The 27979-nt window shown below is 44.9% G+C and overlaps 1 protein-coding gene and 1 long non-coding RNA gene across 7 annotated transcripts in view; one reads left to right on the forward strand and one right to left on the reverse strand.

Moving 5' to 3' along the window:
- Nucleotides 1–27979, reverse strand: part of AGPAT1 (1-acylglycerol-3-phosphate O-acyltransferase 1) — a 485786-nt gene that overhangs the window by 427304 nt on the left and 30503 nt on the right. For 2 of the 5 annotated variants that reach the window (XM_069634936.1, XM_069634938.1), the window contains exon 1: nucleotides 5734–5838. The exons of 2 other annotated variants lie outside the window; for them this stretch is intronic. The gene's annotated coding sequence lies outside the window, so the exon portion shown is untranslated. Of the gene's footprint in view, nucleotides 1–5733; nucleotides 5839–27979 lie in introns of those variants that run through there. One more of the 5 variants, XM_069634939.1, reaches the window with a different exon arrangement.
- Nucleotides 5920–27908, forward strand: LOC138521819 (uncharacterized). Of its 2 annotated transcripts, XR_011283134.1 has the most exons (4): nucleotides 5920–5997; nucleotides 19955–20098; nucleotides 20393–20472; nucleotides 27581–27908. It is a non-coding gene; the product is annotated as an uncharacterized lncRNA (long non-coding RNA). The 2 variants fall into 2 exon arrangements; XR_011283133.1 differs by having other exon boundaries at nucleotides 19955–20472.

Here is a 27979-nt window from a genome sequence, read left to right on the forward strand (position 1 = left end):
TTTGTAGTGACATGCACCATTTTACAGAAATTACATTTCAAATGTGTTGTCCTCCTTTGCTATGGTTCGAGTGCATTTCTCTTTGGTTGACTAGAAAAACTAAGTCCCTCGACCTGCAGGTCTAGCTGACGTTTAAAGAATTTGCAAGACCCAACGCCTCTCACTAATGTCTTATTTCAGCGGTATGCAAAACTGCTGTATTGTTCCTTGTTTGGTGTCTGGGGTACAAACAACTTCTGGTTAAGTTATCAATATTAGTACAAAATTGCTAATCAAAATGGGTTGGTTTGCTAATGAAAACCATTTTAATTAGAAAACTCTGCTGATCAATTTTTCCGCCTCAACTATATACTGGCCGACTGGATCAAGGTGTGGCTTTCCCTAGCAGCTGTACCCCTGACAAATCAATTAATCCCAAGCATTTGCTGCCACTTCTGTGGTGTTGACTCACAGAAGTACTCCAGTGCAGCAGTGCCACGCCCAAACCATAAAGCCCTTTTTAGGTCTCTTCACACAGGCCGCTCCCAGCGCCCTGAAGGCTCTCCCTCCAAGCGTTCCCGCCCAGGTCTATGCCTTCCTGGGCGAGGACCCCACGCTGCACCAAGTCGCGTGGAGCCACAAATCTTGGTTGAGCTCACTACCCAAGTTATAAACCTTCAACACACTACTCCTATTAACAAAACTCTGAATCTCGGAGGGTGCAAGCTAAGTCTGAATTAAGCCAATGACCCAACCCCAAGGTCATCAAATTTAATGAAAATCTAAAGTGTGACTAAAAAACCTCTGCAACTGACTGTGATAATATCTCTCAAAGTTAAGCTTCCACACAATTTATTATACACCAACTGCCAACACGTGTTTCGGCCAATTGAGGCCTTCCTCTGGGCTAAATGTCAACAATGACATGACCCATGTATATATTGAAATTGCACGTGGGTAACATTCCAACGTTGTCAAGACAACATTTAAAATAAGCACAATTAGTAACAAAATCAATTTACATAATAATTGAGTTCATTGTTGCCATTTACATGATGTAATCAAAACCCCCAAATGGAAAGACCATACATCATGCAATGCCATCAATCCAGATTAAATAATAAATTTTGAGCAAAAACCAATTGACCAAATGTAAATCACATATAAACCAAGTTCCATTACCCCCAACTGATCAACATTAGATCATAGGCACAAACATTTGGTTACATTTAAACAATCAAATACATGTAAAAACACACATCCCACATGGTTACACCATCATATACCAAAACATATCATTAACACATAGAAAGGGCAAAAAGAAGGGATAGTGGGGGTCAGGAAACCAAAAGAGGGGGAGAGTGAGAAATGATCAGATCATTAACATAAATTCATAAAATTGCCATATACAATGGCTATCCCAGAGTATGACGGTGCCATCCATGTCCACCACTGTCTGACCCAACTAATACCTTCACCATCATAATAGCTATTCCAATTCCCTAATGGCATGCCCCGTTTAACTATGCAAACTTAAAACCCATTTGTGCTATAATGGACCGTGCCCTTCCGAAATTCATATCCCACTCAAGTGAGTACCCGTTCGAGTACCAGTTCCGCTTCATCCATATCAGTAAATACTGACATCAACTACATATTGCCTTTTGACATCACCAACTGCCCCAAACGCATGCGCCAACAGAACTCCCTCCTTGTGCCTGGCAATCAAGTGGCAACTTTCCCAGAGGATCATGGTCTCTCAAAGCACTAAGCAGGGTTGCCCACTTTCCCCGCTCTTATACGTTATCCACCTGGAACCGCTCTTAGCCAGCATTAGGGCCTTCCCGGATATTAGGGGGATTTCCTTTGGGAGTGAGGAGCATGGAGTCGCAGTGTTTGCTGATGACATGCTCCTCGTGATCACAGAATCAGAAACCTCATTACCAGGGATCTTGCTGGAACTTCTTCTCTTTGGGGAGGTGGCAGGGTTAAAAATAAATGCCCACAAGTCAGAGTTATTAAACTTGACTGTCCCCTCAGAAAAGGGACAGGAATTGCGGGGTGTAGTACCATATAGATGGGTAGAAACCAGCATTAGATATTTGGGGGACCAGATTACTGGTTCTCTGGGTGCTCTTTACCATGCTAACTACCCGCTTTTAGCAGAAAATCTGTACTGGCTACTGTCGGAATGGGTGCCCTTCGGTGTCCAGTCAACTGGTCGACAACAAACTGGTCGACTGCAATTTGGTCGAATTTTTTTTATATATATATATATATATATATATATATATATATATATATATATATATATATATATATATGTGTGTTTTGTGGGTTTTCGTGTGGGGAAAAAAAATAAAAAAGAAAAAAAGGGGGTTGGGGGGGACCCCCCCAAAAAAAAAACAAAAAAAAAAAATTCGACCATTTGGCATTCGACCAAATGGTGTCGACCAAATTGTCTGTCGACCAAATGTTTTCGACCATTTGACTGGTAACCGTGCCCTTCTCAATATCCTGGCTAGGGAGGATAAATTCCCTTAAAATGGTGATTTTGCCAAGATCCTGTACTATTTCACGGCCCTGCCAGTGGGGGTTACCCAAGGGTTCTCCAGGACCCATCAAAAACATGTGCGGTCATATATTTGGAACCGCAAGAGGCACAGGGTAGCTATGCAGATGCTAATGTCTCCCAGAAGCAAGGTAGGGCTGGAAGCGCCAAACTTCTGCCTCTATTTCCTTGTGGCTCAAATCAGAGTGATTCGGGATTGGTTCAGGGACGGACGTGCAAAGGCCTGGTGTCGAATGGACAAAACGGTGGTGGGCTTGCCGCTGGACGAGGTGTTGTGGTGACCCAAAAGGGATATACCTGCAAAAAATGTACCAGGATAGGGGCCCTGGTGGGGGACTCACAGGATGAGCTGGTGCGGACGGTGAACTTGACCAACTTCTGAGGCAACGTCGCTGTTTAGGAATCCCCAGTTTACGCCGGGTATGTAAAGAGGTGCCTTCAATGGGTGAGAGGTGGCAGGGTGCCGCAAACTATGTGGCATGTTCTCGGGTCAGGGCATTAAATCCTTTGCAGAGTGCAAGCAGAACTGGGGTAGATGAGGGGGGAGAGGTATTGCTACTCTCGAGGCACTGGCTTACGAACTCAATGGTCAGGTCAGCGGTCACCAGAGATCTCACTCCTTTTGAATGGCTTGTAACGACAGGCACGGGGCACAGGCATTTGGTAGGAGCGTTATATAGGATTATAGAAGGGGCAAGAAGCCAGGCATGGCACTATATGGTGCAGTGGGAAACTGCAGCGGGAACTTTGGACTCAGTTATGGGCAGATAGCATCAAGCTCACGCAGGCCATCCAGATTCAGGAGCTGTGGGTCAAGAAAATGGTCCAATGGCATCTCACCCCAGAAAAGCTACATAAAGTCTACCCAACTCCGTCAGCACTCTGCTGGAGGGGGGTGTGGGGAACTGGGATTGTGGAAGCATATCTGGTGGGAATGCCCAGTCGTACAACCTTATTGGAACATGATCCGTGCAGCAAAGAATAGGATTTTTGGGAGTCATATGCCGCACAACATAGGGATGGCCATACTGGGAATGGGCGGGGTTCTGGAAAATCTACCCTTGAAAGCTCAAAGAAAGACATACGTCATCCTGATAGTGGCGGCAACGTTTGTGGTGGCACACAAATGGAAACAAAAAGCTGCCCCCACAGAACACAAATAGGTTAGCAAAATCTGGAACTTTGTGGCACCGGAGTGGGTGACTTATTGGATTCAAGGGGATCACCAAAGTTCTCTCTCGGACTGGACATTATCCTGCATCACCTACAGGGGGACTAGCAGGCCGCATGGTGCCCGAGGAAAATGAGACTGCTGGGGCTAGTACTTGCTTCACTTGGGGAGGACCCCTTCACAGGAAGATGGGAGGAGATATGGCTGAAGTTTCTAGGGGTGGCGAGGTCTATGCGGGCGGGGGGTTCTCAAATGGTGCAATGGCCTGTACACCGGCTGGCGAGAGAGCTGGCCACTCACAGAAACTTGGGACCGTCAGCCATCTACAGAGTTTATGGACTTGGAGGATGCAGAGGGGACAGGACTGGATGCATTGTTGGTGACATGTGTTCATACTGTTGAAAATGCAATAAAATACATTTAAAAAACAAAAATTGCATTGTTACTGTGCAGCAGCAACCCACCAATATCAGCTCCCTGGACCAACACAAACAAACAAACACACACATTCTTTGACTCAACATTCATTTGCTTATTCACCCACAGCTTACACTCACTAATTGCACGAGAGGATCAGAAGTCACCGTCCCATACATTTTATATTCCCCTGCACCCGTTCCAAAAAGGAACAGGTAAATGTGCTTTGAAAAGTGCAGCTCTTTTGAAAATCGGGATTTACTTGAAAATGCCCAGAACCCCTTTTCCACACTCTGCCATGCGCCGTTGTGCATTTGGTGGGAAAATAGCACCTCAACGTGCACAGCTATAATGCACACATTTAAATGTCCTTTGTGCATGGTTGACCACCTTTTAGGCGAAAGTGAAGTGAAGGAGCATCCCATCAGTTGCACCAAACACGTTTTGAAAATCGTGCCACAATGGTTTATCCCTACTGATCCTTTCTTTCCACTGCACGTTCATTTCAGAGAGTGTGGTTCGAGGTGTCAGGGGGGAATGGGAAAGGACACAGGAAGCAAATGGTGAATTTTTTTTTACTGTTTCTGCAGTCATTAACCGTAGATGTGTTCTTGAGCAGATATTGTGTTAAATACCTTTAGCTCCAGAGCGGATACTGTGACTGAATCGTTAGCCCCAGAGTACGTACTGTGCATGCTATCATGCAAAGCAGGTATGGTGTCTGTAGTTATAATCCTCAGTGCAGGTATTTTGTCCTATGTAACGGATTAGCAGGTACTGCATCAAACGTCATTAGTTCCAGAGCAGATACTGTGTCTGGAATCGGTGTTCCAGGTCCGGTACTGTGTCTGTAATTGTTTGCCCCAAGACAGCTATTGTCAGATGTAGCTGATGAGCAGGTACATAATGTATCGAAGGCATTAGCTTTAGAGCAGGTATTGGGACAGCTCTCATTCGCTCCAGCCATCTGCTTCCTAATAAAGGTGCCATGGGTGGGCCTTTACTACTAGCGCTAGAGAAGGTAGCGTCTGCTGCTATTCATCAGGGTGTTTCTGTGTCTGCAGCCATTGTCCGCAAAAGATCCCTAGGCCCAGAGAAAGTAACGGTTCTGCAGCCACTAGCCCTGGGGAATCATTACTATCAGAGCAGGCACTGGAACTGGAGACAGTAGCACGTCTGCAATCGTTATCCGGCGCAGGTATATATATATATATTTACACAGCAGAGCACGGTCTGTGCAGCAGCTGCACGGCACACTGCGTCTGCGAGCATTCCAGATACTGAACCGCACCGTAAACGAGCTTCGGGGCAGCGGCTGTATCTGCAATACCAACAACAGGCTGCCCCGTGTCATTTCAAAACCAGATGTGAAGAAAGTCGCGTACCTACAATGCTTTATGTCAACATGTGAGGAGTACAATACAACGAATTACAGCCTCGGCTGCAGCCTCTAACTTCAGCGGCAATTTCCAGATGTTGCAATAGGACTCCTCTTACCAATAGAACAACACAGGGGTGAGAATGAACTGAGCTATTAGACGCTGAAAGAGATGCATATAAAATTCATTGAAAGAGCTGCAGCGCATGCACTCACCTGATGCTGCCTGGAAACTGAAAAGGAGCGTAAGGTAACGGGAGGCCTTATGCTTCTTTCATTATCAATTGAAACACACACTTAAAGTCCCTATAAGAGCCGATTGCATTGTGTGTTTGTTTAAAAGTTTGCCGACGCTTTCTGAAATGCCTTTACTGAGTAATGCCTTTAAGGCGTCATGACATGGGAACGTTTTCCACGTAGGACGTCTGCGGCGTGCTTAGGGAAGAGCATCATGGAGGACTCCATGCAGTCAACGCGCCGGTATTTATTTATTTCTTGTGTATTGATAAGGCGTTTATAGGACTCGGAAGTGTTTCTAAGCGCCAGGCATATTTAGGTGCCGGTGGGTTTGGTTTTCCTATTTTGATTTCGATTGCAGCAATAGCATGCACTTGTGTGTCTTCTTGGCTAGTAAGTAGTAACCCCACCCCTCCCTTAAACAGAAGTGATTTATGGCCGTGCAGCGCACGCCGAGGGAATTTCAGGGCAGATGTTTTTTGCAAACTGGGTTGCCAGCAAGTCGGATTTATTGCTTGCGTACTTGCATGTTTTCCACCTCCAGATGGCAGTGGCTCTTTGCTGTATTCACGTGCTTTCTAGAAAACAGTACAGCCATTTTTCTTCACTCTTATCTGCGCAACACGGCTTTCACTGTTTGAACAGCAATGAACTCGCCCAGTTGGAAATTAAGCCCCATGTCGTTCCTATTTTAACCACAGCCGCATGTTTGGTTCTTTTTTAATCCTACTTAAACCTCACCCTTCTGCATACGCCGCTCAAACCCCAACTAAACACAACCATGTATTTCTAAAACCAGAGCAAACCGCACACACTTCACTACACTGCAACAACAAACAAACCACACATAGTAGGGTGACCAGACGTCCTGGCTTTCCCGGGACAGTCCGGGGAAATAACCCTCCAAACCCTGTCCGGGGTTTGCATGTTTTGGGGGGCTACAGTAATTAAAACCATAATTATATTTCACGACTCTTACCGAATTTTGAAGTTGGAGGTTTGGCTCAAACCTCCAACATCTCAAGTACAAGTCAGAACACTTACTGACTGTGCCACAGAGACTGGCTTGGAAATTATTGTACAGCAAGCCATGTAATATCAATTAGAGCTAACGCTCGTTTTGAATTAACATGCCATGATTCGCAGACAAAACTGCACAAATGAAATTATATACAGTTGATAGAAAAGTGCTGGAAATATGGTTGCAGGGTGGTTGTGGGGGAGGGGCAGTAATTGGTGGGCTGCGATGGGTTAGTCCCTCTTTTATGTTGTTGGGCATCCCGGTTTTTGTTTTGAAAATCTGGTAACCCTAACACATAGCCTTACACAGGGCAGTTTCTTGCCAACTTGTGTGCCCCCCACCCCACACACAGACTGGCACATGTTGATCCCAAACTACACCTCTGTCCTGTGACAAAACCCCTCCTCAATATGAATAAATGATTGCTATATAAATGAAACGGATTTCATTACATTGTGCTTCAAGTACTTTACAGAAGCATTCTAATGTGAAAACACAGCTGTTGCTGCCCAAGTAAATGTTTTTTTGTCACCTGCTCTTAGGGAAGGCCTTGCCTGAATGCAGTTTCAAACTGTCCGTACTTTCACACTGCGTTGTGAACGGCCTATCGGGGTCTGAGGGCCCACTGACCTGGCCCTGTGTTGCAGGTGTTCTGTTCATACCACCTCACTTGTATTTCACAAGGGGCAATACTAGACTAATCATATGAATTATTTTCTGATGGTTTATCATTTCAAGATGGACAGTCTGGTACACTCTTATTGTACTCTTTCAAAATACATCTATAAGGGTGGGAAAGGGGACAAATGGCACCAATGAGGATTCCTGTATACTTTTCATTAAATCACAGAGCATTTCAGGACTATAACAGTGATCAGAGATCTCTACGTAAGTTTGTGATAAAAGGATTGTATGTGTGTCTCTAAATGCATAACCTATGCATGGCTTGGTGCTCCAATAACAGTTCACAATACTCACCCTAAGATTAAAATGTTTGTAACCATGAACCATACATGCGCATTTGGACAACTTGCGTTTTTCGATGCGAGTATAACATGGCTTCAACATCAGCCACACAAATGGGGTACAAGGGCTCTTTTGCATCTTTGTTTCTGAAAAACTTTAGAGGAGGAAGGGCTGTGTCTCAGTGTGGGCAGGCCCAAACCCAATACAGAAACATCTTTAGGGCATTCTATCTACAAACGGAGCAGGCTACCGCACAAGAGAGACCCAATAAACCATGCACAGAAAGGATTGTACCTCCTTCAAACCTTAGCCTGACCAGTATTCAGCTAATGAAGCGTTTTAAACACTGGCTTCTGATGCGTGTTATAGTGCCTACAGTTCCTCAGCCACTACATCCTCCCCATTGCGCGGGGCTTTGGGGAGGGTGGGGAGTTATTTTGGCAACAAAGAGCAGGCCCATGCTTTATCTAACATAGCTGGCATTAGCATCTCTTATTAGTGCTGGCCTGCATCTAGTGAAAATCATGGTGTGGCAGTGTAGAACGGACTTTTGGCCTAGTGGATTTACAATTTGAGGAAACTTCTTTGATTGTGTTAAGTGTGAGCACAGTATGTCATGCTTGTCATAGTCACATACACAACATTCCATGTGCTCTTGTATGGACATTGGCCATGTCAAACAAAAACGGATAACTGTGCTATTACATAAGGGAGGACCACACAAACGCCATTAACCAACAAGGTGGCGACTTGTGCAGCACACAAATCATTGCTGCACACATCACTGTATTGATTTGCCGTGGACTACTGTCTGCATGGTGACGCACAGTGAACTCCACTTTCCTAATCAAAGTGCCAAGTGACATTGAGTTGCCATCTGGTGTGCGCACTAGGTAGTGGTTGGCTTGCTTAGACAATTAAGACATTTGATACTGAGAGGATGCATTTAGTCCGTGTCCCAAAGCGGCCACTAGAATACGTAAGCAAGAAAACTAGTTAACCTTCCCAGGGATGCGCCGTATGTAACTAAAAAGTAATATACAAAAAACAAAAGTTTCAAAGTTTGGTTTGTCAAATGTTAGTTCTCTTTTGGATAGGTTTGATCAGCTAACCGATACTTGTGCTGGCCTTGTGAATAAAAATGGCCCATGTCCAGTTCTTGACACTGACATTTTAAGCACATACTGTATACAAACAATGGATTGTTAAATGAGCCATCACTTATAAATTGCCCCACTTGAAAGGCTGTGTGGCTCCAGAGCATCTCACATGCTGCGTTTGGAATATGCATTCCTTTGCATATTCCAACGCATCGCAGTCATCCAAAAGTTGGCTGAGAGCAGCAAGCCGCACATTGCAGAGGAGCGCTCACTGGCACATCAGGCTGCTCAATCTTTTGTGCGGGCAGATCAGAGTCAGCTTTCTGGGTGGGCCCCTTACTGCGCCCCCCCTCCTGAGCTGTTAAGCATGCTCCTCGGGCCATGAAATGGGGCTGGCCTTACACGACAGATACCGACCGGATACCACACCAAAAGCTCAGTGAACGGTGTTAACCGAACTGAAGCTGCCACAAGCACTTCACAGCTCCCTTGCTCTTTCTCCAAACTTTGTCCTACTAATGTATCCCAACCGACCCCCTTTTTTTCCAGATCCGCCAGGGGACCACTCCGGTGGTGATGGCGTGCGGTATAAATATCCTTTAATATTAACTGCTGTACAGGCTCATGCAGGCTTGGATCACACCTGCCTAACCTCTGGGTTTTCCCTGGAAACTCCAGGTTTTTACAATTTTCTCTGGGTTTTTGGGACTCTGGATGAAAAACAGGTCTGTGACAGTGGGGGGCAGGAGCGCTACGGCATGAAGTTCCCTTGCCATGGTTTCTGTAACTTTACTTCCTTTACGAGGTGAGCAATTCTGATTTCAACATTGCAGAGAGATGTGCTTAACTTTCGCCATGCAGTGCATTGAACTATACCGGCCGAAGTCTCTCTTTTTTTTGTCACGTCCCTCCCCCCGCCCCCTTTTCGTCCGCTGCCTGCCTGTCTGTATAGAACATAGTTACTTCATTTCCCTGTGTTGTCTCCCTGACTAGATGCTTGCATGTTCATGTATACTATGCTAGCATACAGAGAAAATGCAGACTCCTACCTAGTCTTGCCAGTAACATAACAATTAAGTATTTTGCTTTAACTAGCCGTACTGTAAAGCAGAGATTGTTCAATCTGGGGCGGTGAATAATCCTGGACAGTGGGAAAAGGGAAAACATTTTTTTAGGTTTTCTTTAATTTTCTTTTTATTTTTTTGGATGGGGCTGTGGCCAGGAAGCAGGAAATAAACACAGCCTGGATGCATGCTTTCCTGTATTTGAATTCCACCAGTTGTCAAAGGTTTCCCCCCGGCACTTCTGAGTTCTCTTCTTGTGGCGTTCCGTGGAGGACTCCTTCTCCCGGCCGGACCGGGACTTGTGTAAGTGCGCGTGAGTCGAGTCTGACTCCAGCGCGAGCGTTCAAAGTTCCAGGAAGTCGCGTATTCCAGGACGTCCAGGAAGAGGATCGAAGAAAGGTAAGAGATAATGGAAACGGGGGGGGAAAGGGAAGAAAGAATAAGGGAGTTGGCCAGGAACCTGGAAGGGTAACGCCGAGCAGCACACACACGTCGAGACACTAGTTAGAGATAGCGTTGAGACGCGCGGAGGCGCGGCCCATTTATAGAACGTGCGTGTCCGACGTACAGGCTAGCACTGGGCACGGCCATGTTGGAAGTATCAAGGAGCACACTCTCTGTCTGGACCAGGAAGACCAGAAGGGGCTATGTCCATGGTTCATGACAGCATGCCTCCTCCGAAACCCCGTCCCACCAGGCTTTCCAGGGTGTACGAGATGGAATCTTCTCAGCAATCGAGGGGTGTTTAGGTTGGATAGTGGTTCCCATGTTCTCTTGCTAGGAGGATAGCCTTTCTACTTCACCAGGTATTGAAGCCGACCCCGTTTGTACCTGGAGTCACATATTCTGGATACTTCATATTCCAGCTGATTGTCCACAATCACAGGACTGGGTCTGCCGGTTTTCCGGGTGGAGTGGAGGTAGGGTTTGAGTAGAGAAGTGTGAAAAACTGGATGTATTCTCTTCCAGGAGTCTGGTAGCTTGAGCCGATAAGAAACAGGATTGATGATTTCTTTTATGGAAAATGGACCATAATATTGGGGGGCTAACTTGTTAGGGCGTAGATGTTGTGGTAATAGTTTCGAGGACAACCAGACCTGGTCACCAATAGAATAGGAGGGTGCTGGTCTTCTTTTGGAATCAGCATATCGCTTAGTGCATCTGGGCCTTTCCCAATTGTTCCTTGGCTTCCTTGTGGACGTTGAGGAGAGTTTCAATCCAGGAATCAAGTGAAGGTACTGGAGTTGGATGTGGTAGAACTGAAGGTAACGCGGAGGGATGAAAACCTTGACTGCAATAGAAGGGGCTAACGTTGATCGCTGAGTGATCTGAATTGTTATAGGCAAATTCGGCCAAGGGTATAAGGAGGGATCAATCATCCTGTACCTTGGTTGCGAAAACAACAAAGATATTGCTCCAGGGTTTGATTAACATGTTCTGTGTCCCCGTTGGTCTGTGGGTGATATCCAGATGAAAGAGCGCGTTGAATCCCTAGAACACGACAGAGATGTTTCCAGAATTGTGAAATATATTGCGGTCCTCGGTCCGATATGATCTTGGAAGGGAGTCCATGAAGACGGAAAATGTGTGCTAGGAAAATTCCTGCGAGCTCTGAAGAGGAAGGAAGTTTATAGAGAGGCGTGAAATGTGCCATATGAATAAACAAGTCTATGGTTACCATGATGGTCGTGTAACCCCGGGAAGGTGGTAATTCCACGATGAAGTCTGTAGCTATACATTCCCATGGTCTTGTTGGCAGTGTAGGTTGCAATAGAAGGCCCGCCGGTCTCTTATTGTCGTGCTTATTCTGACTGCAGACAGTACAGGTCTTGATGTACTCTTGTACCTGTACATTTCCGGCCACCAAAACTGTCTTTGTATAAGACGGAGCGTGTTGGTTACACCACGATGTCCAGAATGAAAAGTATCATGGCAGAGAGTTATTATTTTATGTTGAAGTTTCGGTGTGGGAATGACCAAGGCATTGTCCTTGGAAAAAGTATCCTTCCTTGATTCTTAAGTTCCAGGGATTCTTCCTAGAGACGTCCTTCCAGAGGTCAGAGGACTGGGTTTTGGCTCAAATCTCTTCCAAGAGGTTGATCGCTTGAGCTATAAAGATTGTGTTGGGAAACATTGTAGGATGGGTCCTATCTTCAGTGGTTAAATAGTCAGGACGTCGGGACAAGGCGTCCGCAATCACGTTTTGTGATCCAGGTACATGAGTGACTTGGAATTGGTACTGGGCGAAGAAGTAGGCCCAACGCGCCTGACGACTGTTCCTGCACTCCATAGATTGGAGAATTTGTAGATTTCGATGGTCCGTACGGACCTGGACTGGATATCTAGCACCCAGGAGTAAATGTCGCCATTCTGTGAAGGCTTGGCGGATTGCCAACAGCTCCTTTTCCAGGACGGAGTAATGGGTTTTGCTGGTTGTTAGGGTTCTAGAGAGGTAAGCCACTGGGTAGTCCATCTTGTCCTCAAGCACCTGTTTCAAGACTGCTCCTATGGCATGGTTGGAGGCATCCGTTTCCACTATGAAAGGGCGATCTAAGTCAGGCTGAGCCAGGACGGGGGCTTGCGTGAATCTTGTCTTCAAGCGTTGAAAAGCCTTCTCTTGCGAGGAAGACCAGATGAAGGGAACATCCTTCTTCAGCAGAGCAACGATTGGTTGGACGAGCTCAGAAAAGGTAGGAATGAACTTTCGATAAAAGTTAGCAAGTCCCAAGAAAGACTGAACCTGTTTCACCGATGTAGGAGCAGGCCAGGCCAGTATGGCCTTTACCTTTGAAGGGTCCATTCCAACTCCTTCTGGGTTGAGGATGAATCCAAGGTTATGAACTGAAGTCACGTGAAACACATTTCTCAGATTTGACCAAGATCTTGTTTTCACGGAGCCGTTGTAGTACCGCCATGAAATGTTCTTCATGTTTCAAGGGATCCTTGGAATAAATCAAAATGTCGTCTAGATAGACAATGACAAAGACAAAAAGCATGTCAGAAAACACCCTATCCATGAAACGTTGAAAAACTGCAGGGGCATTAGCTAATCCAAAGGGCATGACTAGATATTCAAAGTGACCAAAGGGCGTTCTAAAGGCGGTCTTCCATTCGTCCCCTTCCCGGATACGGATTAAGTGATAGGCACCCCGGAGGTCCAACTTCGTGAATATTACGGCGCCTCTGACAGCTTCCAGGATATCTGAAATCGGAGGCAGAGGGTACCGATCTTTGAGGGTGCATTGATTTAGACCACGGTAGTCGAGGCAGGGTCTGAGTTCCTTGGAATCCTTCTTAGGAACGAAGAACAATGAGGCACCCGCTGGAGATTTTGAGGGTCTTATGGTGCCATTTTCCAAATTGATGTCCGGGTATTCTCGGAGGGCCTTTTTCTCAGGTTCTGAAAGGATAAACATTCTGCCAAAGGGAATTACTGCCGAGGGATCTGTCTCAATGGCACAATCTTCGGGTCTGTGAGGGGGTAAAGCCTGGACTATGGCAGTCGAAAAGACATCAGTATGTCCTTGGTAGACCTCTGGGACTTGTACAATGTTGGAAACCATGAGTGAGGTTTTTTTCTCTCCTGAATGTTCAATAGCTGGTGTTAAGGAGAGATCCAGGGATAAACAGTGGGACATACAAAACTCAGAGCCCAGACACGATGACCCTGCTGTCCAATTAATGTACGGATTATGTCTTTGAAGCCAGGACATACCCAGAACCATAGGGTAATTGGCTGATTTGATGATGTCGAATGTAATCTGCTCTTGGTGGTGGTTTATGGAGAGACGGACCTCTTTTGTCTGTAGGGTTATGGGTCCTGAAGAGAGGTCTCTCATCAATTGCTTCTACCGGCTGTTTAATGTTCCGTGACTCATATGGTATTTTATGTCTGATAACCCACTCTTGATCAATGAAAATTCCCATAGCTCCACAGTCCACCAGGGCCAGTATGGGATAGGTCTTGTGCTTGGAGGGCAATAGAAAGGCCTGTAGCACCACCAGGTTATTCTGTCCAGGAGAGTTCAAGGATGTGATTGATGTGGAGCAGACATCTTTGTCCCGAAACCTTGCTCCATCTAGGACCGGGAGCTGGCGTTTCCCGAATGCCGTGGAGGGGCTGAAGGACATTCTCTAACGGGATGCTTGTCTGAGGCACAATACACACAGAGGCCAGTGTGATTCTTCTCATCCTTTCTTGTGGAGTAATTGGCCCACGAAAGGCGCCTATTTGCATTGGTTCGGAGTCGTTATCAGGGGTTGAGACAGGATCGGATTTCACAGCCGACTCCGGAGGGATTCGTTGAAAGGCAGTCTTAGCCTTTTTCCTTTCAGCCCTTCTTTCCTGGATACGAAAGTCTTATTTGTAAGGCTAGATCTACCAAAGCCTGAAACAAACTGGGGCGAGCCACTCTGGCTAATTCATCCTTGATATCGTCATTTAGACCCCTGCGAAATAAGGTGAAACTCGCTTCAGGGCCCCAATCAGCCTCCTTTACCAGCTGTTTGAATCTGGTAACGAACGTTCGCATATCCTGGGATCCTTGCCGAAAATCAAGTAGGCGTTCCTGGGCGCTGAACACTTGTTCGGGGCGGTCAAACATAGACTTGAGCGCCTGGATAAATGCATCATAATCGTCCAGGAGGACGTCTCCAGAGTTCACTAGGGGAGTGGCCCAAGATAGCGCATTCCCTGTAAGGTGGGAGATTATGATGCCCACCTTGGCCCTGGAAGTTGAAAAATAATAGGGCTTGAATGTAAAATGCACCAAGCAGGAATCCAGAAATCCACGTAAGGATTTTGGCGAGCCATCGTATTTGTCTACCACTCCACCCAGTATCACGCTTTCCTTATTGGCAGAGTCACGTGACAGCACTAATTGTTTCAAGGCTGCGTTCTCTGCCTTTAAGTTCTGTACCTCGGTTGTTAGCTCCTGCATGCCGCGCATGAGGTCCTGGACCGCTTTCTCCATAGCGGTATCAGTGTTGATTGTTTGGCGTCTCAATATGTCAGAGGTTTCCCCCCGGCTCACCTGAGTTCTCTTCTTGTGGCATTCTGCAGAGGACTCCTTCTCCCGGCCGGACCGGGACTTGTATAAGTGCGCGCGAGTCGAGTCTGACTCCAGCGCGAGCATTCAAAGTTCCAGGAAGTCGCGTATTCCAGGACATCCAGGAAGAGGATCGAAGAAAGGTAAGAGATACTGGAAACAGGGGAAAAGGGAAGAAAGAATAAGGGAGTTGGCCAGGAACTTGGAAGGGTAACGCCGAGCAGCACACACATGTCGAGACACTAGCTAGAGATAGCGTTGAGACGCGTGGAGGCATGCCCCATTTACAGAACGTGCCATGTCCGACGTACAGGCTAGTACGGAACACGGCACTGGGCACGGCCATGTTGGAAGTATCAAGGAGCACACTCTCCATCCGGACCAGGACGACCAGAAGGGGCTATGTCCATGGTTCATGACACCGGTCGAGGGGGTGCCAAGAAGCAAGCGTTCAGACCTTTCCCGGTCCCCCCTGCTCCCCTCTCCTGTGGACCCACGAAGGAGCCTGTGGGATGTTTTTACCCATGCATCCAAGCCCTACCATAAAACTGTGCATTACTGCCATTGAAAACATCATGATGGCCAGAAATCCCCAGAGAGTGCACAGGGAAAACATGAAGAATAGGCTGCCACCCATTTTTGCCTATGTTGTGAGCACAGGAGGGCACTGCCTAAAACCACCATTGGGCTACACACACAGTAGCCTGAAATCATTGGGAATGGCAATGCTGATTGCCAGAAGCAACCCAGAACTGTGGGGAATTCATTTTTTTAATGTCAAAATGGATGCAATACTGGTGCTCACCACTATCAGAAAGCCGGCGTTTTAAAACCACCAGACTTTTGTGTAAAACTGAACAAATGAACCCAAACCAGGCCAAGGACAGACTTGCTAAGAGGTGGATACAATGTAAAACTATAGTCTGAAATGACTTGAAGGAAGTAATTATTTAATGTGTATATATAAAAAATAGCTGGGGATGTCAGCAGCTTAAGTGAATTTGGGTTTAAAGCCACTAAAATCGAAATGTTTAGAATAAATGAGTGACCTACTTGTGAGTGTCACATAGGTTGCAATTGTTTAAATGTCATAGTTTTGAACTTAGCAGTTGGATTTGAATGTAGAAAACTGGGAACTAAAGGGACATTAGCTGAAGCCTGGCTGAAGAGTGAATTCTGCCCGGCAACTACCCCCGACAGGAGTTGAACTGGCTCAACAACTCTTCCCAGGCCTGGCTGCATCCTGCTGCCCCTGCCAAAAGAAGATGACACCTCTCCGATTGAATTAGGGGAGTGGCACCTGGGGACTACAGGAAACTAAACAAAGCACTGTCACTGGCTCAAGCAAATGTTATATTGGGGGGCCGTAAAGTGGCTTCCTCTTGGGAGAAACTGGGAGGGGCAGTGCCTGTGAGAAGCAAGCTGAGCTTGGGGGAAGTGGATAAACCATAAATTCCACCATGTGCTTTGGAAAATCACACCCCTTTGGGGCCAGAGCATGATTTTAAAAAGATGGATAATCACAGTGCGGACTTGTCAAAATTATATAAATAACATCATCATTCTTGCGATTTTTCTGTGCACGTTTTAAGAGGTGTTAGGACCCTGTGGTATGTTCTTGGGGATAGTAGCGGAAAAAAAGGTTGTTACTCCAAATGTACGCATGTTAAAAATCTGACACTTCATCCGAAACCCATATCCTTGGGGCACATTTGTGTAAAATCTGGAAAGGTTTAGAGGTCGTTATCTGTATCAAAAGGGGAGAATTCTGTCATAAGTGGACACGACACCGTACAAAGACAGGGATCGGATGGTTTGGTGCTACAGAAAATATGTTAACTGGACCTATAATATTAGAAAAATGGTGCATAGATAAATATGTATTTGGGTCAGAAATAGATTTGTGTGCGATTTGACAAGGGGAGGTTCCTCTGACCATAAAACCTACAGCATCACTCTGACACTCCATTACTTTCCCCCAATCAAGGGAGAGAGGAAAGCTTGGCCAATGATAAGTGAGAGGGGCAGGCTTAGCTAGGCCCAGGCACACACCCATTTTCAAAACACATAAAAGGAATATTGAAACCCAGGTAGAGACATTCACTTTCCACTTTCTTGCGGGACGCTTTGCCGGGAGACTTCAGACTTCACATCCAGAGATCCAGACTTCAAATCCATCAATCTCCAGAGACCAGAAATTAACTCCAGAATTTGTAGCAGAGAGGCCTGAATGCTCTTCGGCGGGCCTCAAAACCAACCAAACTATTCAACAGCTGGCCAAGCTGTTTGAATTCTTTGCCAAGAACTTTTGCAAGAACCTGTAGCAGTATCCAGAAAGCAGTGCTGTATCCAGAACCAGAGAGAACCAGAGACCAGATCGCTGTGAAGAACTGCTAGCAGAAGTCCAGCCAATCCTGACCCGATCGGTGACGAAGTCGCATTCCTGTCCAAAATCTAGTGTGAGTACCCAGCTAGCACTGTGCCAAAACCAATCTCTTAGTTTAAAATAATCTAATCCAAACCATTTTAGCCTATTAGAACTGCCTCCTAAAATCGTGTCTTTCTGTCATTTTTAAAACTGAAAACTGTCATCTGTCATTCTGAGCTTTAAAATTTCAAATCCGAAAAACTACCTTTACTAAATCGGCCGTATCTCCGTAACCGTGCTAGGAGCGAGTTTTAACTGTCATCTTAAAGCTAAGATTCTAAGCTTTCCAACGAGCCTAGAACCGACTTCCTACTACTTATAGTGCCTCCGTAATTGCGCTCGACGCACGCAATTAAATTTGCTGCGATTTGACATTTTGCTTAATTTCAGCCACGTGTAAAAATATTTGTCCTTGCTGAAATTCGTGTGCAACCTGAGCATTGCTAAAGTGATCCTGAATTAATTTAAGTATCTCTCACTCACCCTGAACCTCCTATAGGGAATGAAAAGCAATTTGAGTATATTTTTCACTTCATTGCCACCACATTTAAAGGATTTTGCCTGTGTTTAAAACTCCTACCTGTTTTCCTCTAAGCTTGCTAGGGGGGAACTGAATTATATTTGATTGCATTCCTGAGAACTGTGTGATTTCCTCCCATCTCTTTACCTTGCATAGAGGGGGGGTGATTTGTCAAAGAAAAGTGATTACATTGTCTTTTGTTGAAGTCATATCAAGTTTATTTTCTGTACTGCATTTCATTCATCATTGCATTGTCCTTGAAGCCATAAAAGCATTCTCAGCTACTTCATCCTCTCTATATCACTTCTAAGCCATCAAAAAGAGGGTACCACTGTAACATTATCCATTGGCGATCACTATTATCCTCACAAGTGTGCTATCAAATATTCATTTACTATAAAAGTGTGGTAGATATATATTGTTTAATTTTCAAATAAACCTTTTAAATTTGCAAAACAAACCTACGTCTTGGCTCAGCGGGGTCGGGAGGATTCTGAGAGAGGGGTGTTATATAAGGGTTGTCATCCAGAGTAAATGAACGGGACATACAAATACATCAATAAGGGCTTCCATCAGCATCCCAGACTAGGCATTGACTTAGCTGTAGTGTTGAATTAAAGTCGCTTACAAGCCGTGTGAGGAGCGGAGGCGAGCAGGAGTGCCGGATCACAGCAATACCAGTCCCCTGCGCCCTTCTCCGTGTACCCACTCCTTGTGGGCCATGGGAGTGAAGCAGCGAGCGTGGATCAAAGAACGCATTGTCAGTGTTGTATGATATCCTACTCCCCCCTGAAAGGGACCCCACGGGAAACAATCGGCCATGAAAAACACTGTGGTAGTGAGGGGGGCGGCAGGGTTGGGGGGCATCGCTGTTCCTAGCTGTTCTACATGCTAGGCACATTATTGTTGTTCAAATGTGCATTTTACATGTTCATCGGAAAAACATTGCCAAACTCAAATGCTGCTGAAATTAGCATTCACTAGTTTTCTTAAATTTTTTTTTTTAGTGAATCTTCCTTTTTTGTCAGAGCACCACACCGATACTATGTAATTTGTATGCCACTGTTTTATCACAGGTGATATTTATAAAGATGTCATGTTTGTCAAACTGGTTAATTACAAATAAATTCTTCTGTTGTGTCGACAGCAGTAGGTGTTACTGTGAGTTCATGGGTACCAACTTTTGATTTTCACCACAGAGGCAGAAATAACCCCACCTCTGCCCTAAATATAAGCAGCCCATTGCCCTGGCCATATAACACCTTTTTTTTTATTTATAAGGGATTGCAAAAAAGCCAAATTAATGTTTTGCATATATAACATCTCAGCAGCGGTGTGTCAACCTGCTGAGCTACCGAGGTAGCAATCTACTATAGAGTGCTTTATACATCCCTTGACATAACAAAAATCACTGCATTACCAACAGTACTTTGGAGGAACCACTGCCATAGAAGTAATTTAAAGTGGAATTCATGTATATCTTTCTGCTGTGGGTGCCGGGCCTTCGCCTGCATGGGGCACCATATGCTGCAGAGAAGCCAGGGTCCCTTTGTCTGGCACAGCTGTCGCAGCAGACTGCTGCTACTGCAGCGCTGTCACTGAGCTGCAGTAAAGGCTAAATGGCTATTACTCAATGTTTCCTAAAGTTAGCTCGGTGGGTTACGCAATACTGTGTCAGATTCTATGTAAGATAGCAGGGTGTTCTTCTCAATTATTCTAGACGGGGAATAAAACGGATAGAATGTGGTAATAAAAAGGGTAGAATGTAACGCACTGATGCTCTGTTTTCTCTCGCTATCGTTTGTTTTGTGTGTCACAGTGAGAGTCACATTTTCAGTTATGTGATCTGACTGCTCTCTATTCTCTTGGCCAGCTGGGGTGGACTGGCCTATAGGCAACTTTGGAGATTTCCCGGTAGGACTCTGCACCCTAGGTCCCTTTCGTGTGCGGGGGAAGAATGTGTGCTGACTGACAGTGTAGTGTGAAAATATTGGTAAGGTCAATCTGGTAGGTCTAAAATCAATATCTTTTTATTGTGCTTTTTGAATTGCAGGAACACATCCCTTCTAGGACCGCAAAGTCCCCAGCAGCAGTGGCACCATCAAAAACCCCCTGACATCTGTAGGAGGACTTGCCGAAGTTAAGGATGCCTTTTTACTGTATTTTGCTGTGGGTGAAAGTGGGGGCAATTTTAAAGGTATAATTAGGAATCACAAACAGGGATTTCAAACCTACTTATGAGGCTGTTCCTTTCTCATGTCCAGTTAGCGGGGTCGGGGGGGAAGGGTGGTGTAGTGAAAGTTCACGTCTCATGTGGGAGTTGCATTTCCAGTGCACTGTGTACTCTCTCCTGGTTTCCCTGCATTGGGTCCTGCTTACTAGCTAATGCCGAACACCCAAGAGCTGGTTTTAGCTCCTGCTCACCTGATCTTAATTTTTACATTTCAGGTAGAACCATACGTCCTTGACTAACTGTTCGTTTTCATTGCAGCAGCATCGCTCCAAGCGCCGTCGTATCAACCTAACCACCTGTGTCCCAGCAAGGAAAATCCAGCGAAGCACTTGACCCAGGTAAGGATTTTATGTACCATTGGCTGAGTAGAAGTGCTGAAGGTTTATATCGGCCATGTGCATTCAGGTGTGTTTTTCGGCGCCAGTCTGTGGACTAGTCGGAGACCACACTTCAAAAAGAAATTTGAACTAGGACTTCACGATCTCAACAAGGAGTCTTCTGAGACTTGTATCAATGTGGTATCCAACCAGTATTTCTGAGCCATTTTTGCAAGAGGCTTCCCCCCCCCCCCCCAAGCTTTTCACATGGTTCGTTTTTTAAATGTTTGCAAGTGGTGTTCGTCATTTGAACATTTTTTATTTTTGAAAACTTGAAATGTGATGTGATATACACGAAATTGGGGGTTTGCAATGTTTTCACAGATTCAGGCTCCTTTTTTTGAGATGGATTGATTCTTAGTGCCCAAAGATGGTAGGAATCTCAAACGAAAAGCGGAAGGAGAGGTGGAAACAGACAAAGGAAATGCAAAAAACCCAGAAATATGATGACTCTCATTTTGGACCACATATATATCGTAGTTGCTGGAGAAGTTAAGATGTGCTTTGTGGTGGTGCTACATTAGCAAATGACAGCCAGAAGCCAACAAAATTAAGGCGGCATTCGGAAATAAAACATGCTGATTTTAGTAAAAAAGACAATGGATTTCTTTGTACGGCAGTGCAAAGCATAAAAAAGCAGAAAGTGTTAAAAATGTGCCCTCAATACCTGCAAATACTTTGAAAGCTTCTCTCTTACCACATTGCGTACTATCTGGACAAAAACAAAAAGCCTTTTACAGATGCTAAGAAAGTGATTCTGCCAACAATTCTCGCTGTCAACCGGGAAATGCTTGGTGGTGCAGCAGAGAAATGCAAAAGTATCCCTATGCCTGACGCCACAATTTGCAGCTGCATCAATCTCTGATAACAGTACAGAATTGACAGTGCGCTTGAAGCGCAGTCAGTTTGCCCTACAGTTGGATGAGGCCTCTGACCTTTCAAAAGAAGCTCCCAATACACCTCAGGAGGAATTACTCGCTCTTCAAAGTGACTGCGTACTAGAGAACCAATTAAAAAAAATTATCTTTGGCTAAATGTGTCTGCAGAGTTTTCAACTTTATCCAAATATGCAGTCAATGTAATGTACTGTTACCCTTCAGCACCTCTGTACCTTTTGTGAGATTGGATTCTCAGCACTTGCAGCCCTAAGGCCTAAATATCACTGGAAGCTGGAGGTGGAAGGAAACCTGCCATTAGCGTATTGCAAAAACTGAACCCAATATTGACAGGCAGGCTGCTGAAAGACATGTCCACCGTTCACACTAGTTCTCCAGTATGCCACTGTCCAACTTGCAAGTGACAGTATTGATAGTAATCTCACAATTGTACTTAAGAAACAAATTGTTACTTCATTTGCATGTCAAATGTTACTGTAGGACAGCAATATTGGCTGTTTTCCTTTGTAGGGAATAAATATCCAAATGCTACTTTTAGTCGGGGCCTCTGTATTGTCGCAAACCATTTGGAATGCTGTGTTCACAAATATTTGTCCTCTAATTTGAGTTATTGCAAGTAATTATTTTGAAAGAATTTAGTGTTTGGCACCCACACCTCCATTTGGGGCACCATTCTACGCCAGTGCATGATAACCGTTTGCAACTGATTTAAAATGTTGGAGTCATGTAAGGGGGGTGGTGTCAATCCAGGGGGATCGGGGTCAAAAACTTTGAAGACCGCTACTATAGAGTGACTATTTTGTTATAAAGAATGTGTTATTTTAAGAAGTGGAAAACCTAATTGCTATCTTGCTGGCACCATTATGTTCATATTTTGATTGCTAGTTTGGAAGAGCACTTAGACATGCTCGGTCTGCCATGAATGGCGGAAGTTTAATGTACTAAACAATCCTTCTTTGCAAAATCCCTGGTTGCTTTTTTTTTTCTTTTTAAAGTCCATTATCCACTAGCTTGCGGTGCCCTTGTGTGCAACGTTGCTATGTGTATGGTACAGTGCATATACAACTCGTACACATGACCGCATCTTCAGTGGGTATGAGCGATCCATTTTGGTGCTTTACTGGGAAGGAAAGAGTCACACGGCCTGGCGATACTCAGTTTGCCTGCTTAAGAATGTCTATCGTATATAAAGGGTACGGTGGCACTATGCTTGCGCAGACAGCTGCATGCCGGTTCACAGATGTCTGCTGGCATAGATTTCCCTTGTGTGAGGATTGTTGAAGGTTGGCACGTGAGAAGCGTGTGTGACTTTCGCAGCATCTTCAGTATTGCTTAATTCTGAAGCAGGGTGCCCGGGGGCACAGTTTTGATTGTCTGTTATGAAGTCTGGCCAAGTTTTGAAGTGTGTGTGGCAGACTGTTAGAGCCCTGGTACAGCGTGCGCTGCACACACCGCCAGATGTAGCCTCAGGCTGGGGATGGTTGAAATGCCCTGATGCATCTGTTCTTTGATACCTGCCTTCCTGCTTCTGGTGGCACAGGGTGCTTTTGGCTTCAATGAACAATCAGTGAATTTGCTTGTACTTTACAAGGCTCCAAATTAGATTTGCTGTGTCTGTGCACAGAGAATGGTTGCAGATATTGGCAATTCAAGCTCTCGTTAAAAAGGGAGGAAAAAATGCTTCTCTAACCAACTATGGACAGATGTCCCCCACTCCTCTCTATTTCTTGTAAGCTTTGATCGTGACCTGATCATTGCTTTCACTTGTCTTTTAACTTTTTTTAGTTGGCTGGTGTTCAAACTCAGAACACCACTCTCGAAGTGGCATCCGTTATTTGTCCAGCAACTGAAAGCGATTTACATTCAAGGAGATCCTTTTTCAGTTCACAGTAGGGCTAGTTGTGCCAGCCTTTGGGCATGGGGGACAGTATTCTAATTCCCTCCATGAATTGTGCTGTCCTGTTCTATGTTTTACTTTATGTTCAACAATTTGGGGAAATGGCTACATGATTTAATAAATAGAAATGTAAGTTTCAGGGACTCAGACAGATTACTGCATGTTCTAGTTATACTTATGATTCTATGTATAGGTTGATGAGGTTCCCGGAGGGTTTTTATTGCCCCTTCAATCCGATTTAGTTTTTTCCAACCATTGCACCTCAGCAGTTAATTGAAGATTGTAACTGATTTATTGAATGCTTGCCAGGACTACTTGTGATCACTGTCATTAGTGTGAAAATATTTTTTTGATCATTGTGGATGATGATCTGGGGTGAATGCTTTTTATGTTGATTGTGAGCCATTTTGACATCTATTTTTTTTTTTTTTTTTTTTTTTTTTTTTTTTGGTCTCTAATTATGGGACCAGTTCATTCTTGTTTGAGCTTGGAGCTATTTTCTTTTCTGGATTTTTTTCAAGCATCCTTGTGTAACAAGAGGACTGGCACAGTAGCAGACGTTTTGTGACCTGGGCGTGAATGAACTGCTGCTAATTGTTTTGCTATTTGAAAGTTGGAGGTCACTGTATTCCCTTCTGGTAGTGGTCTTCAAACCTTTTTATGCTGAGCCCCCCTTAAGTAAAAATAGTTTGCCAGCCCCCCACAACACAAGCCACAAATGCTTATATTTTCTATTAAAAACAGTCACCATAATCCTGTTTTAAAGAACTTCGTGGCCCCTGGCATCCTTTGAGCCCCCCCCCCCCCGCCCTCCTTCTTGGGGACGGCCAACCCCCAGTTTGAAGACCACTTCCTTAAGGCATACTAGCCGTTCAGCATACAGAGGCCCCCTTTTCGTGGGTGGGGCGATTCCTTCACTTTCTGGTTCCACGCCATGAATGTTCTACAGATCAGTCTGATCGATTTCTAAACATTGCTAAGTAGGAGATAAATGCTCCTACTGGCTGCCTCTCTATGGCTTTAGTGCACTTGCTGTTGTAATGCCCCAACAATGTTGCACACAAATAGGTTCATACCGTCCTCAGATAAGTACACCCTACCGTTGAAGTAATCATTTGGCTTATCTACGTGTTTCAGGCCGTTGCGCATTTACCCATGGCATGTTGTTGTCCGCAAGCTGGGATTCTCTAAGGTTGATATTTACATTTAAGAAACTGAAACAGGTGCGTGTCTTTTAAAGGACACACACAAAATGACTGCAGCATTTTAGGTACAAGAGCTCTGCAGTTAAGAACGTATTGCCTCTAGTTTTATTTGTGAGCAGATGAAACTAGTTGAAGACACTATGGGTGAAGTCTTGGAGAAAAGTACCAAGCACCAAGAGACCCTTTGTTCATGATGAAAGTAGAAGAGAAATACATGGGGGGGGAGGAGGATTTCAAAGCGGTAGTGCTTTTCCAGTCAGCAGGTAAGCAATGTATTTGTTTTCTTTTGGTTCATCTATTTGATGTTTGGGGGAGGTGGGTATATCTGATGTCCCTACTGGGAGGCATTCCCTTTTCCTCACACATACAGATGAGTGCTGCACAATACCCATCGCTCTTACAGCATCGCTCCTATAACTCTCTTGTATAGATGGCCTACATGATTTCTTTTATGTTATTGGGCATTTGTAGAGCTCCTTTTACCATGGGTATGATCTCAAAGCGCTATGGGTTGAACGCCTTCAGGGACGGTAGTCCAGGTCCAAGTATGTGTGCAGCTAGACTAAGTTGTGGGTAGCTGCATGAGGAGGGAGGGAAAGCGCCTAGGAGCGAAAAACCAAGGGGACAGATGGGATCGTGCTTAAGGGGAGTCACTTACCCAGTGTACAGCTCAGGCAAAACATCTGTTGTAGTGCTAGTCACATCATTTTAACTTGCCTTTTTCATAACTGCAGCCAAAAAAACTGTATTAAGACGCAAAACATTTGAAGAAATAATTAAAACCTGTTTGGATGCTGAGGGACTAAGTCTGGCTTTAAAAAGAATGGCAGAGGAGGAAAAGCAGCTACTGGTGGAATCTGGCAATCCGGGAAATCGCTGGAAAACTTGTGTTGTAAACTACAGGAAGATGGAGTGAAAAAAACAAATAATTGTATTGTAAAAGCTGATGGGTGGATACCGACTATTCCTAAACTTAGCAATGGCTGTTCAGTTAGGTTTTCCAGCCTTTTTGACCCAAGTCTTTTGGCAGGGAGGGCTAGTGTTCTTCATTCCTCCTACATTCCTACCTCAGAACCCACCTCTGTTACTTGAATTAGACCAGAGGTCTCCAAACTGTCGATTGCGAGCGCCCAGTAGCTTGCCTGAGCCTTTGAAGTCGCTCGTGTTCAACTTTCAGAAAGAAAAAAAAATGCAAGGAAGTGCTCTGACCAACCACATGCCTGCAAATCTGTAAAGAATGTTTCCTGTGATTGGCCAGAGCAAGTTCCTTGCTGCAAGCTGTGCTCCCATTGGCCACAGTGGTTTCCCTTTGTGTTCTGTTGGTTAGCCCGGGCTTTCTTTTAAAAGCACTGTGGCACACATTTTTTTTTTCTTCCATGTTGGAGCTGCCCTCTGGGGCTTGCAATTGAGGACCGAGGCTTACAGAGGCTGCCTGAAGCAACATCCTAGGTGAGGGAGGTGGAGTGAGATTATTATTTTTTTCTCTTCTCCCCTCCCCTCCCTGGGGCCACATCTCTTGTGCACACAGCAGTTTGTGCTGTTGGAGGAGGGGCAGGCAGACAGGAGCACAGAGTAAAACGGAGGCATTATCATGCTTACTGTCTCCTCTTCGCCCTGGGCTCCTTTTGCAATCATTTAAGCTACTTTTCGATGGCAGGGCTCCCGCGAGCAAAGCCCTCTCTGGACTTTCTCGCCAGAGACCTGCTGTTTCTAAGAGTAGCTCGTATGACTAAAAATGAGCCCATGGTGAAGCAGTGACATTAGGCATGATGCCTAAATGCCTCAGTTTCGTCCTGGGCTCATTATCTGCCACAGAGGTGACATTTTGAAACGGCAGGACTGTGGGGAGCAAGCCCTGCTCCTTGCCTAATTGTTGCAGGCTAAAACAGTGCCCGTATGCAAGACAGTCATACAGACACCGCTTTAGCCTGTCACACTTAGGAAATGAGCAGCGCACCAGTCAGCAATTGGAATTGTTTCCACCCGGGAGGTGTTGGGCAGGGGGTGGTTCAGACGACTTTAATTGACAACTGTGTATGATGTCACCTGGAACTGGGTGGTGACATAAACTCAAATTTAGGAGGCCATCTCCATATGTATGCCTCCCTCAGGCAGTGTGGCGTCCTTGCAAACATGCTGTATCTGCTACCCTGTTCATGGTGTGTACACACAAATTATGCAAATTGAAATTACTCATTTTAATTTTCAAGATTTGCAAGGATGGAAAGCTACACATTGCATATGGTTGATGAGGGAGTTGGGGGCTGCTGCTTGGTGTGGGCTATACCTTTATCCAAGATTTTGTAAATGGCTCCATTGCCCCCACCCCCCCCCCCCATGAAAGCACTACATGTGCATGGGAGTTCAATAACGCCCAGGTGGTTTGATGCACATTCCTGATGTGTATTCAGTGTGAGCGGGAGGGAGGGAGGGAAACAGTTTATAATGATAGATGTTCAATAACTTTCTTGCTTAATAGTTGGACAGTTTAATGCGGAAAGGTGAATGCGGCAGTCAAAAACGACTGACCTGATCCTGCTCCCTGAACAGATGATTGCAGTTGCCCATCATTATCATTTCTTTTTAAAATTTGTATTCACGTTTATAGAAAACAATCACAAATGGTTAACTTGAGAAATTGTGCGTTTTTAAAACATTGTGCTTAATGGATACATTAAAAAGACAATTGCAACACTATTTCTCAGTTGAAAGACGATTTATCATGTGTTCTTCGATCACTATCAGATTCTGCTTTTCTGACTTAAATTCAGAATAATAGATGTATCTTAAAATATCCTGAAGGTTACTGATGAACAAATGTATTCGTTACTACACATCATATGACAAAACTGGTGTTTGCCTAGTAAACGGAATGGGTATTTGCTTTCAATAGCATTTCGCTGGCATACTCCATTGTCTTCCAACATTTAACAATTCCGGGTTCAGGTTCATTTGTCTGCACACACAAACAATCTCATTGCTTAAAAATGTGCAGAAACCAATCTCTGAAATAATGTTCTACTATATTCTTATGATTCTTAACTTGTCATTTCACATTCCTTTTCATACAGTAAATGCTGGACTGCAAGAACCGGGTTGCAACAAAATCTGTACATAAATGAATGGATAACTATTTTGCGCTTTCCACTGGACAAACGGAGAACTTGTTAGGCCATTGCCCTATATGCCTGTCCGAGAGTGTCATTTGGGACTTTTAAGGGCAGTCAACAAAGTAAGCTTTGACCTGCATCATACTTGGCCAAATTCTGTGACTTGGCATAGGTGCATGCCACAAAGTTAATATTTTCAGGAAATTGTGAAAAGAATGGTACTGGTTTTTATTTTTTGACTAAGCAGAACTTTGTGTGCTCCATTTATTATTAAAACCATAATAACACATTGAAATCCTCCTCAGATTATATTGCACGTGCAGTGCCAACGTACGAATGACACTTGTTTAGGATGCAGAA

The sequence above is a fragment of the Ambystoma mexicanum genome, chromosome 13 (genome assembly GCF_040938575.1).
Source record: "Ambystoma mexicanum isolate Mex_15411 chromosome 13, UKY_AmexF1_1, whole genome shotgun sequence".
NCBI classification, from domain to species: domain Eukaryota; kingdom Metazoa; phylum Chordata; class Amphibia; order Caudata; family Ambystomatidae; genus Ambystoma; species Ambystoma mexicanum.